The sequence below is a fragment of the Canis lupus genome, chromosome 8, assembly GCF_003254725.2.
Source record: "Canis lupus dingo isolate Sandy chromosome 8, ASM325472v2, whole genome shotgun sequence".
Taxonomy (NCBI): Eukaryota; Metazoa; Chordata; class Mammalia; order Carnivora; family Canidae; genus Canis; species Canis lupus.
The window spans coordinates 30,263,851-30,284,378 of record NC_064250.1 but is presented as its reverse complement, the minus strand read 5'-3'; the positions used below and the strand labels follow the sequence as shown (position 1 = coordinate 30,284,378).

General features: G+C 40.4%; 1 protein-coding gene across 47 annotated transcripts in view; it reads left to right on the top strand.

The window, feature by feature from the left end:
• The window catches only part of BMP4 (bone morphogenetic protein 4), a 348,264-nt gene that overhangs the window by 141,265 nt on the left and 186,471 nt on the right, over positions 1–20,528 (top strand). For 45 of the 47 annotated variants that reach the window (XR_007412341.1, XR_007412338.1, XR_007412336.1 and 42 more), the window contains one exon: positions 20,390–20,458. The exons of the other annotated variants lie outside the window; for them this stretch is intronic. The gene's annotated coding sequence lies outside the window, so the exon portion shown is untranslated. The remainder of the gene's footprint in view (positions 1–20,389; positions 20,459–20,528) is intronic. 47 annotated transcript variants of the gene reach the window in all.

Sequence of the window (20,528 nt, the reverse complement as noted above, 5' to 3'; positions counted from 1 at the left end):
GTGAACTGAGTGTTCAAGACTTGGATGTTGATTACATAAGTATTTAAGAAAATCATCTTCCCAAATTTGACTATAGCTGGTTGAGTTGAAGACATTTATATCCTATCAACCAGCATTTTCATTTCCAGGTACATAGTAGGTTGAGCCACATATTTTTTTAGAGATTTATTTATTTGAGAGAGAGAAAGAACATGAGCAAGAGTGGGTTTAGATCTCATGACCCCAAGATCATGACCTGAGCCAAAACTGTGGGATGTTCAGGTGACTGTACCATCCAGGCACCCCTGGGTTGAGCCATATTAATCTGTCATTTTGTAGGTCAGAATGGTTGAATATTGACAATTTCCTGTGATTCAATCTACACATCAAAGGGAAAACTTCACTCATGTTTAGAGAGAGGCAAAAATGTTCCTTGAAGCATTGTTTGAATAATGAAAAACTGAAAGCAATCTACCCATTAATAGGAGGATGAGTAAATTAGAATACATTATAAAGCTGATGAATTGAATGAAAATAGCTACATCTATCATTTTTCATTAATCTCAGAGGAATAATGATTAGTGATTAAAGAAACATAAGAATTTCAATTGAAATTGTACACTGTTTACAATTCATGGAATATTTAAAGGCATACAAAGTAATAAAGGATACTGGTGTAGGTATGTACATAGATGGTAAAAGACTGCAAAAAGATCCACTGATCAGAGCAGAGAAGAATGGGCTTGAGGAGATATCTCTTACGTTTTATTTAAAAAAGATCCAAAGCAAATATGGAAAAATGTTAAGAATTTTTTACTTTGTATATGGATGTAAAGATATTTATGATGTCATTATATCGTCTATATGTGTAAAATATTTTACAATAAAACTTTAAAAAAGTCCTCATTTAATGAAATGACTTTTAAATCTATTGCCTTATTTGGAATCCTATTCTAAAAGTTAAATATTGAATATTAACTCTCTATTGTTCTTTACTTCCCTGCCAATCCTACTTCACCACAAGAGCAGGTGGATGCTTTATACTTACTAAGGAGAAGTAAAATACATGGAAATACAAAACAAAACAAGCACTTAGCATTTTTCAAAAATATCACTCCTATTCCCACTACATCAACTTTCTTTCAGTGCAAGGGCGAGCTGCTCTCACTGATTCTGACTTTCTCTCCATCCCCTTTTGTATTTTTCCTACTCTGAGTAGATCTGAGACGTGTGAATAATAAATATATCAAAAAGATAAAGAAACATTTTATCTTGGGACTGATGGAGAAAGTAAGTGCCTGTTTCTATAATAATATGACTGCAATTTTTTTATTCCTGAAGTTTTGATACAGTATCAAGAAAAGAGCAACTCTTGCAAATCTAACCAAAATGGGCATACTGCATAAATGCAGTGTAACATGGCATGATTTGTCCACTCTGAATGAGCCATTCATAGGTCTTACATGGGACGTGAGTTTGTGATTTATGTCTCTGAATTCTGGATGAACATCTTGAAGCTCCTCTAGCCTCTAAGCCATTGTCTATGTCAACAGGTGGTGGTACAGGGGGCAGCTATGTGACTTCCTGTTGTTTACCACAGGCAGAAAACTCTGAGTCAACTAGCTTAAACATTATGGAGATGTATTGCTTCACATTACAAGAAGTCCAGGGATAAGGTGGTCTCGTAGGTATGTTGCTTCAGAGGCCAATGATGCTATCAATATCTCAGGTTCTTTTCATCAACACGAGCAGCTTGCCCCAGGGTTGACTACAGCCTCAGGCTGGTAGCAAGATTGCTGCAGCAAGCTGGGAGTCACGTCCACTCAGGTCAGTGCTCATGGTAGAGGAGGCTGTCTTGCTTAGTAGTGAGGAAATAGAATCTAGAATCTTCCAGCAAACTTTTCACATCTTGTTGGTGAGAGTTAGGTCATATGCTTATTTCTAAAACATTCCTGAAAAGGACCATAGAGTTATCTTAGACAACTTGGATTTGGTGTTGGACCATGTTTCCCTAAGGATCACGGCTGTATAGACCATTAGCAGTTGACTGAACAAAAATCAGTGTTCTGTCAGGGAGAAAGAAAGTAGGCATGGATGCTAAGTAGACAACTAGCAGTGCTGACTACTGTGGCTTGGAGTGTGTATGAGAGATATTAGTTTCACTCTAATCTTCATTAGCCATTCATTAGCTCATTCTCCAAGTACCCCAGTGATAATAATTGTACTATCTAAATAAAATCCATGAGCTGCTAGATCATCTTCAAGTTCCCGACCTGCTCTTATATCCAGATCATCTCCCATAAGCCCCTTCCTTCTGTATGGAAATTCTGGGACCATCTCTACCCACTGCCTGGTAGGGACTTTTAAAGCAGTCGCTCAAGCGTTAAAAGCAAACATTAGAGAAAGAAAAGAAAATTAATTTATATAGACACCTCAGCATATTTATATCCATCACTTTAACACTTTTAAAAACTTTACCTTGTTTATGTTTTGGGAAATTCCAAGGTTTTCCTCAGGGTGTATTCACTTGCCCAATTTGAGATTTTAGGAATATTTTCAAGAATTTTCCAGAAAGCATTTCCATTTTGGCAGCAGCCACCTTTTCTTTTTTTTTTCTGTGAGTCAGATGGGATACTTGTCACATTCCAAATTACTCATTTGCTTTGTGAATCTGCTTGTTGTTGTGGTGACCAGAAAATTTGTTGGCTGAGGGAAAAAAGTTTTATTTTGGGGTGGGGGGTGGATAGAGGGAGGAGGAGGAAGTGGCTTTAAGAAAGGGAGTAGAAATGCATTGACTATTTTGAGTCTTCCACAGAAGAGACAGAGGAGCTGAATGCTTTATTCTGGCTCTCAGAGAAAATTTCCCAGGACTTGTGCAATGAAAATAAGTTCACCAGTTGTCTTCTCTTTGTCTGTCATATATTCTTTTCCTGTTTCTTTCTCCAAACACACAACCAAATTAAAATTCAAGATCTGTGATTTTTTTTCCACTGGATGTGGTGAGTGTCTCCTGCTGTAAGGAACTCTTCTGTTTCAAAGCAGGGAAGCCCAATGCACTTGTCATCAGGTTTTTTTCTTTAACAAGATAGGCACTCTAATGATACTTGCATAAGCCATCACCTGAAGTCAGGAATTAGGAGGGACATTTTAGGTACTTGTTGGAAGGATAAAGGAGAAGCAAGTTTTTCTTCCCCCTCTGGTTTCATTGGGGATTCTTGTAAAATATAATTTAATTGAAGAAAAAAAAAAAAAAAACTTGGGTTCTTTTCCCTGAAGTGTCATTCCTTCCCCTTAACTGAATTAAGGTTAACAAAACAAAATTTTAGCTTTTGCATTCTTACCCCAGCCAAAGAGCTGCAGTGATCCTGCCCTGCTTTTACTGGAGCCAGTGAGAAGTGGGAGTTAACAGATCAAACCTGGGCTCCTACAGACCTCCTCAGATTCTGCCTCTGTCACTTCGTAGCAGCATGACCTGGTTTAGTTACTTAATTTCTCTGAAATTCAGATTCCTCATTTGTAAAGTGGGGACAGTAAGCATACCTATCACACTGGTCCTTGTGGGATATAAGCACACAGTGTCTAGGACATCAAATGTGTTCAACTTCAGTAAGATACAGACACACATGTCTATGTTACTATTGCTTGAATTTTATTGGGAGCATCATTACAAAACTATAGTTCAGTACAGACTGTCTGCATTCTAAGTCCTGAGGGAATATAACTTCAAATGCAAAACTTAACCTCAATTTCAGTTTCGTGAAATTGTATTAATGGGCAGTTGCCTGAATGATGTGGAATCTCTACTTTGATCCAACTATTTATTCTAGATTCTACACCTAGATTAAGCCAGACCACTGAGGAATACTTAACCATGGTTATTTATGTACTATTTTGAACAGATCAAATAGAGAATAGAAGGAGCTTTATCTGAGGTAGGCAAGGCAAAAGTTAGAGGATTCTAGTGGAGAAGAAAGAGAATTAATGATATTTCATCTTCTCAGTGTTTGAGCATCCATTTTTTTTTTCTATTTATTTATGATAGTCACACAGAGAGAGAGAGAGAGAGGCAGAGACATAGGCAGAGGGAGAAGCAGGCTCCATGCACCGGGAGCCTGACGTGGGACTCGATTCCGGGTCTCCAGGATCGCGCCCTGGGCCAAAGGCAGGCACTAAACCGCTGCGCCACCCAGGGATCCCCTTGAGCATCCATTTTAAGGAGAATGTGTCTATATCTGAGAAAAAGTGTCTGATATGGGAATGGCTAAGAGGTAAGAGATACAAGATAAAATAAAACAGACTTTTGGGGACATTCACCTACTCCAAAGAGGAGGAAGAGAGGGTATGAGGGTGACCTGAGTGGCATTAATTCATCATGACAATTACCAAGTAATGTTCATCCAAACAAGAAGTAAATTGATAAAGATAATTTTACATCCTTATCATTTATTCCAATGGTACCTGCTCCCTAGCGCACACTCAATAATAACTTCCCACAAATGATCAGAAGATACAAGAATTCCTGCTATAGACTCACTAGCATTGGAAATGTAAAGGTTTTAGAAGAAGCTGCTTTATGTTTATCTGTCATATTTGCTACGGTTGTTAGTCTTGTACCCCAAACTGAGTGCAGACGTTTGAGTTCTACCATTTATATTACAGGCTGTTGGAAAAATAATTTTGTTGTTGTCATGATATTTGTCTCAGTTACCTTTGATTGCATTGGATCAAGAAGCTGATATTAAAAAAAAAAAAACAAAAGCAATTCCCTTTCTAAGGTGAAGCAGCTCTAGAATAGCAGCTGTATATATATATATATATATATATATATATATATATATATATATATTTAATACATATACAGTATATGTATACTATATATATATATATATCGCTAGGCTGAACACCAGGTTTGGAAGAAAGAGCTCAACTGAACCTTGAGTTAATTGAACGAATTCAAACTCATTAAAAATGTTTTAGGCTCTGCAAAAGCCAAAATGTCTTTTGCCTCAAGTGCTTTTTCCCTTGGCCTTTAAACTCTGGTGCAGTTTAGGAGAAATTCAATCTGTGTGTTTGTGATTCATTTACACTTAACTCATCCCTGTGTGGTTTCTTAAGAGCTAGTTTGGTGTTCAGTAATCTTTGGAGCCAATTTTTTTTTTCTTGGTACTTGGAAAGTGATTTTTGCGCAGAGTAAATGAACTCAAACCCCCCAAAGTTTCAGTATTAGTAAGAAACTCAGAACCCATAAAGTTCAGGCTGGTTCCACACTCACCAAAAATGTGTCTTCCTCCTGTTCCTCTGGGTTTCATACAGCCCTTTGCTTTGGACTTTGCAGAAGTTCTCATATGCATGTCCCTGGGTTGATATTTGGCTATGCATTCTTGCATATCTCCCTTTCCCCTCCAGAAACAGGAGATTCTTGCTCTCAAAGGCTCTGACTCTACCATTACATTCTTTAATTCAGAATTAAAATTTTCCCCTTCCATGCCTCATCTGCCAAGAACAGAAATCCTTGATCCCAAACATACTTTCCTCCCATCTTTAAATATGTTTAATTTCACTCTAGAATGAAGCCAAAATTCAGCTCCCCCCAATCCTAACTCTTCCTAATATGCCCTTATGCTTAGAGATTCTTATTTTCTTTCTCAGTAGAGTTTTCTCCCCGCACTATGATCTTCCTAAATTCTAAACAATTAATCTGAATTGTGTAGTTAATTATGTATTGGATATATGCTATTCCTCCAGGGGTCAACAGACACAATGCCCATTTTGCAGTACTTTTGTGTGAGACAGAGTGGGTTGACATCTCAGTTGCCATTGTTCCCTTTTCCTTATGGACAAAGCCTTGATTTTGGAGTCCACCCTTCTCCTATGTGACTTGTAAGTGAATCCTGATTGGTCTAAACCAATCATGATGATCCTATCCTTGCTAGAGTTTGTTTTCAAAAGGGATGAGACTCCAATGCTGGCCAAAGAGTCCTTAGGGCTAAGACTGTTGGGGGCTTCTAGGATGAATTTCCTCATTCTTAAAAGTGGACCAGGCAGAAAACAGACTCTCTTCCTTCTGTCGCTTCTTATTGTTGTCTAGCTGTTGCCATACCCAGATGTGATGCTTGGAACTGTGTCAGCCTTCCTGTGACCTGGGGAATACTGGTTGTGAGGACAAATCTGACACACGAGGGTCTTCAGAACAGAAAGGAAACAAGAACCTGGGACTTTGATGATGTTGTTGGACCACCAAATGAACCTGGCCACCGTCTCTTAGTATCTCGCATAACATTTTGTTATGGGAGATACTAATACTCCTTGTTCAAATCATTTTGGGCTGAGGTTTCTGTTCCTTGGACCTAAAGGCTTTCCAATGACTTGTTTACTTTCCTGAATGAAATCCACATCACCTCTGCCTGTGAAAGTCCTGGTAGTTCTTTCTCGGGATGCCAGCTGCTTCTCGACCCCTCTGTGTTCTTTGCCTTGGACTTGACCACTTCCCTCCACCCACATCTTACCACAGCGGGGGTTGTTAATCCCTTCTCCTAGCCCATCTATCTGAAATTTCTTTTCTGCCCCCGGAGCTACTAAATCAGTTCCTCCCTTTAAATCTTATCCTGCAGCAGACCCTTTCTCGTCAGCATTTGATTAGCTCCCTGTGATAGCTCGCATGAAGGATGCTCTATAAAAGTGAATTATGCTGTACTATGTTATACTGCTCCGCCCTGGGGCCCAGTAGGAATCATGGGAAACAGATGAGCACAGAGGTCAGAGGCACAGACTGCAGAGGAAGCCTGCAGAGGGATGGCAACACAGTGACCCTCTCAGGGACACATGTAAAAGCTCCAGTAGTCTCCAGACTCTCTAAGGTATAAGCTAGAAGTAAAACACTAGTTTATGTGACAGCCTGGGAGCCCCAGGGATGAACAGAGGAGTTTCATCACTATAGATCATAGAATTTTAAATAAGTGTGATATTCCAGAAGCTGAAATATTCTTTGAAAACAAAACACACAGTAAAAACTCAAGAATGAGGTCTCCTCTGGATGTTTGCCAGGTTGAGCCTTTGTTTCTAGTCTTCCCCTGTCTCCAGGAGAGCCCTTGTGTATGATTTGGGGCAGGTTGAGGCATCTAGAAAACTAGGTACAAGCTTTCATTTGACCTGCAGTGATTTGCTCAAGGGCACCCTCTGTAGTGTCCGCAGAACACAAAGGTAGCAGCAGGGTGGTCCACGGATTTGTGGGGAAGAGCTTCCAGGCTCTGATCACAACTGACCCTTACACTGCTCTTTTCTGTGGCTCTAATTGTTATGGACTATTTCCAACTAACTGTGCTCTGCATTTTCTGACTGTATTTGCCTTTCCTACAGGTCCTCATTTGCTCATTTTGTTTCTTCTCCTAGAATGCTTAACTCTGGCAACTCCCTTTTGTCTTCTCCTAGCCCTCTTGCAAGCTTCAGACCATAGACCATTTCTCCAGAATGAGATTTCCCTGGTTCTCTCAAGAGGAAGCTTTGGAGTCGTATTTGGCCTTGCATCTGTCTCTCCCGGACTATCTGGGGATGGACCTCGTGAATCTCAGTTACCTCCTATAATGATGAGGGCTAATATTTCAGGGCTGTGCTGAGAATCTGTGCCTGGCACCTATGATGCTCTCAAAAATCTTAGTATATTATCTTCTGTTCTCTTCTAGACTTGAATTGACTTTTTTCTTCTTTTGAACCTCCCCGCAACATATTTGAAACTCTTCCTCAAATTACATTTTAAAAAATGTATTTGTTTATACAATGCCTGTCTATATTTAGGACTTATTTGCTGGCCATACATTTTATGAGAAGTGAGATGGAGAGTCAAGATGATTGAGAGTGGAGACAGAAAGGCCAGAGTTATTCTGGAATTTATTTTCCCTTGAGTCATTCCATCTTCCCTTTACCTATTCCTTTAAGTCAGGCCAACCATGTGAGTGCATGTGACCAGACCCGCTAAGAGAATCTTTTGGGCTCCTGATCTTTACACAGCAAACTTCACGAACTCTACTACCTTGAACCCTATCTGTCTGTCCCCTTTCTCGTCCTTCACTCGCCTGCCTTCTTTTCCTGTTCCTGGCCTGGAGCCAGCCCCTTGATCTTGTGTTGTATTCTACTTTTCTGGTTTTATCCCCACATGATCTCTTGAACATGGTTCTGTACTTTCACCCAGACTCTGCCTCCTGCTCCCCTGGACTCTAACAGTCCTGCCTGATCCTGACTGAGCTGCTGGAACCTAACTCTGATCCAAGCCTCTCTCCCCATAAGCCAATGCTGGGGACTAGAAAATTCTTTTTGGAATAATTGCAGGTACTTACAGAATTAGCCTTTTATTTTTATTATTTTTAAAGATTTTATTTATTTATTCATGAGAGACACACAGAGAGAGAAGCAGAGACACAGGCAGAGGGAGAAGTAGGCTTCCCACAAGGAGCCCGATATAGGGCTTGATCCTGGATTCTGGGATCACGCCCTGAGCTGAAGGCAGATGCTCAACTGCTGAGCCACCCATGCATCCCAAGAATTAGCCTTTTAAAAGTTCATTTACAAATATAATAGAAACTTGCTCTAGACCATGCCATGATTTGTACCTGCTTTTTTCAGACTGGACATTTTCCAAATGAATAGACTATTTCCCATTTACCTTAAACTTTCCTTGTAGTGTGATTTTTATTTTAGAGATTTAGAAAGATAAAAAGATTAAGATAAAAGGTTTTGCTAATTGTGTCACTAGTTTTTTGTCATCGCAGACCATGTTGCAGTCTCATCTTGATGGCATCACGTTTCTTCCTCTTCGCTTCGTTCATTGGATTTTTGATTGTAGAAACCTGGCCCTCTCTGTCCCAGGTTTAGGCAAATATGGGTTTTGACCTCCTAATTTCTCCTTTGGGAAGGTTCATGAAGGCCAAGTGTGAGAGATGGTAAGCTGTTTATCATGACCTTGAGTCTTTAAAGGCACACACATACCCTGTGTGACATGGGTGAGAGACAATTAGGGAAGCAGATCTGGGAACACAATACTCATGATATTGTTTCAGTACAGATTCAAAGTGAATTCTGGAGAGACTTAATTCCTTAATTCTTCTGGTGTTATAGTCCCAGATCACTTGTCCCAAATATGTGCAACTTAAAATCCTCTATGACTGAATCTCAATAGTGCTTCCCTTTTTGGTTTCTCTGATTAAAAATGTCAAGTAAAGTTTCAGGCAATGATTTCTGTTACCAGAATTATCTGAAGTTTGATTTGGTTAGTAGATTCTTATCCTCTCCATATGTTACCGTTTTCTCTCTGCTTGGGTATGATCCTGCTTGGACAGGCTCAAAGAAAAACTACTCAAAATGGGCACTTTCATACTCTATCTAAACTTCTGATGCATTATTTTGCTGGAACTTCTGTGAAAATATTAGACTGGCTCTTTTCCTAATGGGCCACCAAGGCTTTCTCTCTCCTTACTCACTTTCTTCTCAGCCACCTGTGGGTATGCATGAAGTGACAGAAACAGCAGTCACTCAACCTTCCCTTGCCTTTGTTCTCACCTATTGGTACAGGGCTCTAGGTTCCCAGTTCCCAGCAATGTTCTCCTAAGTATCTCAGGGAGAACCCACAGGTGCTCACAAGTAAACACTGCCCATCCTGTCAAGCAGTGCCATGGGCCACTGGTAACCATGGTCCTCTGACAGCTTCTGTGCTGCCCTGTTCTGCTGAACATCATGTCTGCCATGGGATGGGGTAGGGGACTTCCCCCACCTCCCCAGGCCCTGCAGCCTCCATAGACACCTTTGCTTCTCTAACTCTCAGTACCATCTCTTGGGGGATATATACAGAACACTAGTGGTTCTCACTGCAGGGAAACAGTGAAGCCCTAGAGCTTCCCATGCTGCAGATGTTTGGTTTTAAACTCGGGAAGAATCTGCCTCCATAATATGCTCTGTCAAACTGGGTCCTAAAGGGAAGGAGGATGCTGCTTATGGAATTAAAAAAAAAAAAATGAATGGTTCTTTCAATATGTACTCATGATCCCCAAACCCAGTGGGTGGTGGACCAGAAGACAAATTAAAGTGATAGACATTATACTGCACTCAGAATTGCTACTGCCTTGACACAAAAGCTTTTTTTCTTGTTAAATCTTCCCATGCCTGGCTTTTTGATCCCACACTAATAAGGTTGTCCTACTCATCAGTTCTGGAGTGGAGTAGGCCATTTTCAGACACACAGAAATCCTGACTCAAAATGACTTATACGATGAGAAAAAGTTCTTACTTCACATAAGAAGAGGCCCAGTAGTCAGAGAGTGGTAGGGTTGGTAAATGCAAAGACCCAGGTTCTTTCCATCTTTTTGCTCTGCGACCCTGCGCATGTCAGCTCTGTTTTCAGATGGATTCCTTTCATGGTTGCAAGATGGTTAGAATGTTTACAGTTACCAGACCTAGAGGAAGAAGGAGCTGCTTCCCTCTAGGTGCCTCTTTTTTTCTCCTCTTTTCTTCCATTCCATCTTCCTTCTTTTCTTCTATCTTTCTTTTCCTTTTTTTTTCAGCAAGGTAACCTTTCTCAGACACCTTCCTTTCCTGTTAGCAGACTTCTTTCATCTCATTGATCAGAACTGCTGCAGCTAATGTTCACTGCAAAAAACACTTCTTGGCAAGGGGAATGGGATTAGCACACCTAGTTTAAGAAAGAACAAGGCTGTGTGTACTGTGTGGATTGTCCAAAAAAAAAATCTGGGGTTAGGGACGCCTAGGTGGCTCAGCAGTTGAGTGTCTGCCTTTGGCTCAGGGTGTGGTCCCGGAGTCCCAGGGTGGAGTCCCTCATCAGGCTCCCCTTGGGGAACCTGCTTCTCCCTCTGCCTATGTCTCTGCCTCTCTCTCTATGTCTCTTGTGAATAAATAAATAAGATCTTTTTTAAAAAAAAGAAAATCTGGGGTTAGAAATTCTAGGTAAATTACTGGCAAGTGCTACACTTGGGGGTGAGCAGATGTGTTTGAATACTATGCTTTAAATGAGAACAAACAGAACGAACAAAAAAGATGCTCAGTCTTTCCTGTACTCAACAGTTATAGCTAACTTATAAATTACAGTGGGTGTCTTACTTGCAAGGAAACAGAGACCTTCAGGGGCTTGAAAAGCAAGCGTCCCTTACCTCCTGTGAGTCTTGTAAGGGGCTTAGCTCCAGGACAGGAAGCAGGACACTCCGGAAGATCTGGGGGTGGTGGGTGGGGACCAGGAAGTGTGTGGAGGCCACCAGGCTCCTGGAGGCCTTGTAAACCTGCCCCCCAGCCTTGCTGCATAAGATCCGGGATTCCACAGGGAGGGGATGGTAGCCAATGTGCCAGGAGAAGAGGAAACACTAAGTGAGCAGAGCAGAAATGGGCTCTGAGGCCTGAGGTGGTTTTCATTATTTATTTTTGGTTTATTTTTAGGAAACTCAGGGAATTCTTATGCTTGAAAGCAGTCTTTCTTGTACTGGAAAACAACTTTCTAGGAACTACTAAATATTTTTCAAGGCTTGGTTCTCTCTTCCCTACCTGTGCATCTCCACTCTAAGAAAAATGTTTCTCCATACCTCAAACTCCCGCTTTCAATATTTGATAGGCTTGATAGACTAGATTTGAGTTCTGCTTTCTATAAGCTCACTGAAGGGTTTTGAGATGCTCATGGTCCCTGAACATCAGGAGTTTTGTAATTTATTTGAACATGGATCATGTTTACATGAAAAATAACTATGTTGAGCCGACCAGCTGATACCCAGAAGTTAGTTTTTTACTAGTCTTCCAAGAGCTCAGGGAGAATGGTGACTATCTTATAATTATGCTTTGGGACCTAAAACAGTAGGGGCTTTGATGTACAACAAACAAACCAACCAGAAAATCAGATTTGAATCTTGGCTTTACCCTGTTCTCACCAAATGACATTTAGAGTTGATGAAATTTGAGACAGCATTCCTCATTTGTAAAGTGGGCTATCTTAATACCTACTCCTCCCCATTGCCTCTAGTACGTCCTCAGGGTGCAGTATGTGTTGGCTCTTTTTCCTCTCTACCAAATAAGTAAATGTTCCCATATCTGAGCATAGAGCAGTGGAAAGAACCCACTCGATTTATTGAATAATTGCAAAGAAATCTGTGACCCAAAGATTTCTGTATTTGTATGAAAAAGAATATACTTTGATATTCATGTATAATATAAATATTAACGCGGAGATTTTTATAATTTATTATTTCCTGAGTTTTAAATCATGGAGCCAGAATTTTATAGCTGAAAGAAGCTATCCTTCTCCAAGCTATTCCTACTCAGCAGCCAGCGTGGTCTTTCTAAAACTCTGATCATGTCATTTTCCTGCTTTAACCCTTGAATGGATTCTTATTTTGCTCTGTAAAAACAGGAACCTGTTGTTCTTGTTACTGTTCTGATAACCCCAGAACCTAGAAAAAGGCCGGCCTCATAGTAAGATCAATAAATAGTTTCTGAAGAAGTGAATCAAGTTGAAACTCCTTTTGGTGAAAAGGCCACTGGTAATGGGTCTGGCCCCTGACTCCCTGTGCATCTCCTGTATGACCACTTTCAGCTGCCTTTGCACAAACCAGACATAGTAAGGTGAGTTGTGGTTTCCTAAGGGACCATGGCAGCCCCTGGCAGGCCTCTGCCCTCACTGTTCTATCTGCCTGGGTCACTGCTCCTGCTCCCCCCTGCATATGCACACTTTGCCTTTGGTTCTTTATGCCTCTGCTTTAGGTGCCACTGTCTCTACAGTGTACCCTCCTCCGTACCCTACAAATGAATTATGCAATCCCATCTCATCCTCCAGTTACCTTTTAGTAACAGTTATCATGCTGTATTAAAATAGTTTGTACTCTTTTCTATCTCTTCCACTAGACTGTAAACAACCTGAGGGCAAAGACTGAGTATTACTAAAGAATATTTACTGGATAAATAAATAAAGCTTCTAGCCTAACCCCCTTTTTTTCTTCTTGAGGAAGCTGAGGGCCAGACAAGTTAGTGACCCATCTGATGCCACCAGCATTTTGCATCATGAAAGCTGGGCCTTGAATTCTTCCTCAGCTGCCCAGCGTTCTCTCGGCTGATTTACTGTAGTACTCAATGTTCCAGTAACTACAGAGTAATCGTAATTTACCATTTGAAAAAGGAAGATAGGAACTCAAATAATTATATAATTAATTCAAAAGACAGATGTGAAGATTTCTTTTAAACCTCTATTATTTTAAATTACCCACATCATTGTTTTCTTCTGTTCTCCTGGAGCTGTTGAAAGAATGTGACATAATAGTGTGCTCACTGTCGGAGGCCTTGGTTTCTGTATGACAGCCAGGATGTAACTCCATTCTGGCAAAATCTGATGTTATCACTCAGGTTTTTTGTTGCACTGAAGTTAGGACATCTTCTTCTGGGAGGATCTGGTGGAAAAAACATCCAGATATCAGATCCCTGTCTTAGCAGTGCCAACTAACAGGGCTCTCAATTAGAATGAGAGCAAAGGGAACATGGGATGGTAAAAAGAGCAGAGGCTTTGAAACCCCGAAACCCTGGTTGAATTCCTACTTTACTACTTTACAACCTTAGGCATAGTATTTTCTCCAGGCATTTGTTTTCTCCTCTGTAAAATAGGGCTAACCGGGAAGATAATTTCAGGATTAGCCTGTATAAAGAGCCCAGTCCAGTGTCTGGCTACAGGCTCTATTACAGCACTTTTCCACCCAATTCAGGTATTCCTGCAGGGCAGAGATCTCATCATAGTGCCTGGCTTGAGAACCTAGTAGGTGCTCAGTAATGCTGGATGATTAATGATTGTAAAGGAGATACGGAATAGCTACATTCTCACTTCAAAGAATCTGAGGTTAGTCTGTCTTTTCCTGTCTGTTTTCTACTGGGGTATGGGTTGGGATGTGTTTGCTCATGTCTTTTAGACACAATCTTTATATATGTATACTGCAGAAAGAACTGCAGTCTGATTATGCTTGCTACAATGATAGGGGAAGACAAATCTTTGTGAAAAGGGCCCAAAGAATCTCTCTTAGGACGCCTGGGTGGCTCAGTGGTTGAGCATCTGCCTTCGGCCCAGGGCATGACCTTGGGGTCCCACATCGGGCTCCCCGCGTGGAGCCTGCTTATCCCTCTGCCTGTGTCTCTGCCTCTCTCTCTCTGTCTCTCATGATAAATAAATAAAATCTTAAAAAAAAAAACCTCTCTCAAAAGAATATGGATTTTGCCATCTTCACTTGCTCAGATGAGTGACTTGGATTAGTCTAAAAAAATAAAAGAAAAATTTGATAACAAAGGGAGAAACTTCTATGAAGTTGCCAGCCAGTTCTCTGCCTGGCAGAGTCATTTAGTACCCAGGTCCAAAATTCAGAAAAGTTCAGCTGAACGTTGATTTGGAATCCATGGAGACCTTGAGAAAGTGGCCATATACCCTTCAGATATTTTTCTTGATGTGTCTATAAGATGTCCCTTAGGAAAAATATGAACACTACTTATCTGCTTATTACTCCAACTCATACCACTTTCTCCTTAGACTGACACATATTGCTTTTTGAATGTACACTCTTAGCATTTAATTATGTGTTATCTTGTATCTGTCCTTTGGAACAAGATTGTAAGCTTCCTGAGAGGGAGGACCAGGTCTGTACCGTTGAGGCAGGACTAGGATTTCAAAGGAAAGCAACATACATTGTTCATCAGTTGTGTGAGTTACAGCATCTGCTCTGGTTTTTCAGCAACTGGAGAGCAGGCATTCTCCCCATATTTTGGATGGGAGGAAAAAAAAAAAGCTCAAAGGCTTGGGTTGGAATTACTGTGAAAATCTTACCTCTTACTTTTGGCAAACAGCTATTGTTCTAGGCCATTCTCTTGGCAGGATTCCTTTGGGAAATGTAGGAGGCATTATAATTTTAAGCCAAAAAATGTGAATTCTAATTTGTTTCTTCTCAGTGTTAAAAATGAATGTGGAAAGAGACACTTCTGATAAGCAATGAGACAAAGGTATAATATCAGGTGAGGGAATGAGGTGCAGGAAAACCAGAGTCATTTAGCAAATGGATTGAAGCTAGCCAGAATTTCACTACATTTTAAAACTTGAGCCCAACAGAACACAAAGGGGTGTGTGTCTTACTGTGTCTTTAGCAAAGGCCATTTAACACTGGGAAGGTTTCCAGCAGTGTATTTCAATAACGGCAACCCTTCCTACAACATTTGGGGCTTGCCACTTTGAAAATCAATACTGTTCGCTGTCTACTGAAGTTGCACATTTGTTCTCTGTAAAAAGTATATGAGATGACCATATAAATTATCTTCTACTCTGGGACATTTTTTTTTAAAGAGAAAGGGAGAGCCTCTAATTGCACCATAGCAATAGGTATAAATTGGGACACTCCCAAGAAAACTGTGATGACAGAAAGTGACAATTACAGAAACATGGATTTGTATAGTCTATTTATAGAAATAGTTATTTTATATATTTATGTGGGCTTAAAAGAATAGGTAATTCAGGTGTTTAACTCACCATGGTGATGGAATTGAGCTAAATCATCTACACACTCTCCATTGGTCACTTTTGTATCTTAGGTCCTTCATTTGCACGTTGTCTCCATGCATTAGCCCACTCCAATGCAAGCATCACAACTGGCCTGCTCAGAAATTGAACCCATAATTTTGCTTGCATGTTAGTTTGTAACCAGCGTTAGATTCTGCAGGGCCCTATCAATGGGTCAGACGCTAGACTAGAAGATCAAAGCAAAAATGCAAAGGGTTCTGGGCTTTTCTGTAAGGACCCAGATTCTAGTCCTGTATTTATCTTTAACTAACTGTGATTTTTGGCAAGTCATGTAACCTCTCTGTGTTTTGGTTTCCTTATCTCTAAAATGGGGTAACAGTATCTGATGTGCAGACCTCAAAGGTTTGTTGGGAAGATCCAGGGAAGTGATGTATGCGGAAGCCTTCTGGAAAGTGCTATACATATGTGAAGTGTTATCATTATAGGAGAGAAGAGGGACATGAGATGGAAGGGGAAAACAGGGCTTTCAACTCTAGCTGGCCTTGTAGATTAGGCTTGTGGAAACAAATGATGAAAATAAGGCCATGGGAGAGGCATTTTATTCTCCTTTATGAATAGGACTAGGGAGGGAGAGAAAAGTGAGGAGAGAGAATGTAGCCAGTGAGACTCAAGGAAGATAGGGAGGGATGCATTATATATGGTCTTCCAATATCACTGTGTTCCCCAAAGCCTGGCAAGACCTCATCAAAAATGAACATGTTGGAGAAGAAGAAATGTTAGATAGCTAGGTTCCCAGGCTGTGAGGGTACATTCTCTCATTCCTGATTGTGAGGGTTGGCTTTATTTTGCAATCCAGTAGGAATCAGAATTTGATACTGGCCTTTTTTCTCTTGTTGACTTTTGGTCAATATTGAACAAAATAATTTATGTAAAATTGCTTTATGAACTATAAATTATAGTATAAAATAATGACTTTATAGGATGAGTCTATTGATACTAGTTATTATTATAGTAAGAGTCATTTTTTTCTTCAAAATGATTATGACCTTTTAAAAAATTTAAAAGGTCAATGTGCTTTTAAAAATTTAGATACATAGTGGAGGAGATAAAAATCACACATCATCCTGCCACAATGGATCATATTTTGGTGAATGATCTTTCAGGCTTTTTTGGTGTTTGTGTAACAATTTTTAAAAAACCAAAATAGAATCTTTATTTTGTCATTCATTTTTAAAATTTGTTTGTGATTATTTATATATTGGTAGATAGAATGCTAATAAGATAAACACTATGTCTTTTTATTTTTATTTATTATTTTTAAAAAGGATTTTATTTATTTATTCTCGATAGACATAGAGAGAGAGAGAGAGGCAGAGATACAGGCAGAGGGAGAAGCAGGCTCCATGCCAGGAGCCCGACGCGGAACTCGATCCCAGGACTCCAGGATTGCGCCCTGGGCCAAAGGCAGGCGCCAAACCGCTGAGACACCCAGGGATCCACCTGTCTTTTTAAAATGTGGTTTATACTTTCCTGGGGGAATACAGACAAATTATTATTTTTCAAAGATTTATTTATTTGAGAGAGAGAGAGAGCATGAGTTGTGGGGAGGAGGAACAGGGAAAGGGAGAAGCAGACTCCCCGGTAAGCAGGGTGCCCGACACAGGGCTCCATTCCAGGACCCTGAGATCATGACCTGAGCTGAAGGCAGACTCTTAACTGACTGAGCCACCCAGGTGCCTCTAAACAAATGATTATAATATAATGTGAAGCATGCTGCAAGGGGGAAGCAACAGGTGCTTTTGTAGGGGCATCTCTCCCAGTCTTAGGGAGTCAGGGGAGGCTTCCTAGAGGAAGAGATATTTGAGACCAGAAAGATGACCAGAATTAGCCAGACTGCAGTGGATGTCATGATGTGCTGTCTAGGTACCTCTTTAGGGACTGGGACACTCATTTTCCTGTTGGCAGTAGTGTTATTTTTTGACGGTTCTCAGCTGAGATCCTACCCTAGATATTGCCCTTTGCTGAAGGAAATCTTCTTGCTCAAGGTTATTCCTATTTCCAGGGGCAACTGGGATAAAAGGTCAACCTTCTTGTCTTAATTTGGACATTGCTGAAGGACCATCTCTGTTCCAGAGCTCCTCCTGGGATCAGTGGAGTCCTCAGCTGAACCTGTAGTGCAGTTCACTTTATCCTTCTGCCCAATTCTGCATCCCTCCCTCTTCACAGGTATTGTTCCTAAGAGCAATTCCCAGTAAAAATCTCACACACAAATAAACCTCCTTGACACAGGCAAAGAGTGGTAGTGATGGTGCAAATACAGGAAGGTGTTACTAAAAGATGGAACAGCATGTTCAAGGTCTGGAGGTGTTGGAGGAGTTAAATGTTTTGTTTTTTTCTTACAAAGACTGCAAAGTAGCAAGTGAAGTCAGTAAAGAGACATGTTTCCAAAGAGGGAGTCAAGCTCTTGTCAGCCACATCAAGGAGATGGGGAGATTGGACTCTATCCCAAGGCCATTGGGGAGCCCCACAAGATAGTAAATCACAGGAGAGACACGATCTGATTTTCTAATTTGTGTTTGAGAAAGATCATTTTGGCTGCAATGTGGCACCATTAGTTAAAACTCTCAACATCGATCATTGTATTTTTTATTAGAACATTGGAGTGATTGTGACCTCTTTCTGCACTTTACATCTTTACAGAATGAACAGCAAATCATATTTCCCCCGGGAAAGTCATGTAATGAGCACCAGTATTGTAGCAGTATTGTGGGACCTTTCAAACTCTGAAGGGATTCAATCATAGTTCTCGAATTTTTTTTTTAAACCTGATTCACACTGTTTAAATATTTATTGAGCACCAACTATATGCCAGAATGCTCTGTGCTATTGCTGTGGAGGATCAAGAACAAAAGCTCCAATTAGGAGACCATTACTGTGTTTGTTGTTCACTGCTCTATCCCTGCAGTGCCTGGCAAACAGTGAGTGCTCAATAAATGAATAATTGGAATGAGGAGACTTAGAGAGATGGGCAAATTACTTAGTCCTCATGACCACAAAATGGAACAACCATCCATTAAGGTTGTTGTGAGTGGTAAATAAGATTATATAGGTATAAAACACCTACTTTGCTTAGTATATATTATAAATCATGTTTACTCAAATAGTTCTAAGATTGTTTGCTATTCCCAATTTTGATAGAAAGAAACTAAGAACTTAAATGATGACAACCAAACTTCTGACACCCATTTCTCTCTTGTCCCCTAGATCCTATATAATATCACTTCAAGAGAAAAATGTGATTTTTAAACCAAGTTAAAAAAAAGAATCATTCATAAGTTTATTCAACAGATATTTTCTGAGAGCATCCAAAGTGCCAGGCATGAGTTATGCAGTGGTGAACAGAAAAGACACAGTCCTTGTTTTCATGGAGTTTATCATCTAGAAAGGAGGCACCAAACAAAGAAAATATCATTATATTATAATCCAAACAGTCTGTCATCAGAATAACAGAGGCTAATTTAATAATAGAAAGGCAAGTCTTCTCTGATGAAGTGACCTTTAATCTGGAAACTAAGAGTGGCAGTTTTATTAAGAATGGGAGAGGGGTGCCTGGGTGGCTCAGCGATTGAGTATCTGCCTTTGGCTCAGACCATGATCCCGGGTCCTGGGATCAAATCTTGTATTGGCCCCCCACAGGGAGCCTGTTTCTCCCTCTGCCTATGTCTCTGCCCCTCTCTCTGTGTCTCTCATGAATAAATAAAGAAAATCTTAAAAAAAAAAAAAGAATAGGAGATAAGGCATTCTGGGCCACGGGAAAATCTTGTGCAAAGGCCCTGGAGTAGAAAAAAAAAAACTTTGGCCCCTTGGAAGGACAGAGAAAAAAACAGAGTAGAGGAAGATGCAGAGTAGAGGAAGATGAAACTGGAAAGGAGACAAGGCAGATCTTGAAGGACGTTGGTTGCCGCATGGCCTTCCTTTATCCAGGCTAAAGGATACATAAAGTGCCTGAAATCTGACTGCTCTCTGACTGTATCAGAGCAGTCCAGGATCCCTGTGAAATAGGAAGGCAGATTAACTGTGGTCTGAACAGTCATATTGAAGCCTTGGGAAAAGTTGGTTAATTTTTCCCCCTTCTGGTCATCATGATAAATGAAAAACCATGTAACAAAGGAATCCAGTTGTTTGTTGAGAATGTGTATATATTTGCAGATATACACTGCACATATTTCTACCTACATTTCTATCCCTATCAAAGTAGAACTATTATAAAGCCTTTATTTTCTTCTCCTCCTCCTCCTCCTCCTCCTTCTTCTTCTTCTTCTTCTTCTTCTTCTTCTTCTTCTTCTTCTTCTTCTTCTTCTTCTTCTTCTTCTTCTTCTTCTTTCTTCTTCTTCTTTTCTCCTTCTCCTTCTCCTTCCTTCTCCTTCTTCTTCCTTTTGGATGTGGTTCTTCCAGTGGAAACAATCAGGGGGAGCAGGGAACAATTTAGAATAGAGATGCTATGTCTCCTGTGGTTTCCCAGGAGAGGTAGGAGAATTTGGGGTGTTGCAAGCTTTTGGGTGGTGGCTTATGCACTGAATTTGCCTGGAGAGGCTTCCATTTTCCCTCTTAGTGATTAGAACAACCTGTGTTCTGGAATACAGTATTTAAACAGCAAGATTGGCATTGCTATCTTCCAGGATGGTGAAGGCTTAATTAACATTTGAAAATGCTTTGAGATCTTTGGATAAAAGTGTTCTGGAAGCATGCAGTGTTATTATCTTTGGAGTGATACAGGTCATGTGACACAGGAAGTGGCTTTGAAGGAAAAGAAAACCTTTCATCAGGCAAACTCCTTGGGGTGGTTTGAGCCTGTTTTGAGTGACTCAACATGCCCGTGTCATCTCTCTCTAGACCATGAATGAAAGGAATAACTTGGCCTACAGCTTAGCAACTGCCACCATCATTAACTGCAAGAATTAGGTAAGCTTACACGGTAAACATTTTACAAATTATGCAGAATCCTAAAGCAGTTAGAGCAGTTGCCCCTTAA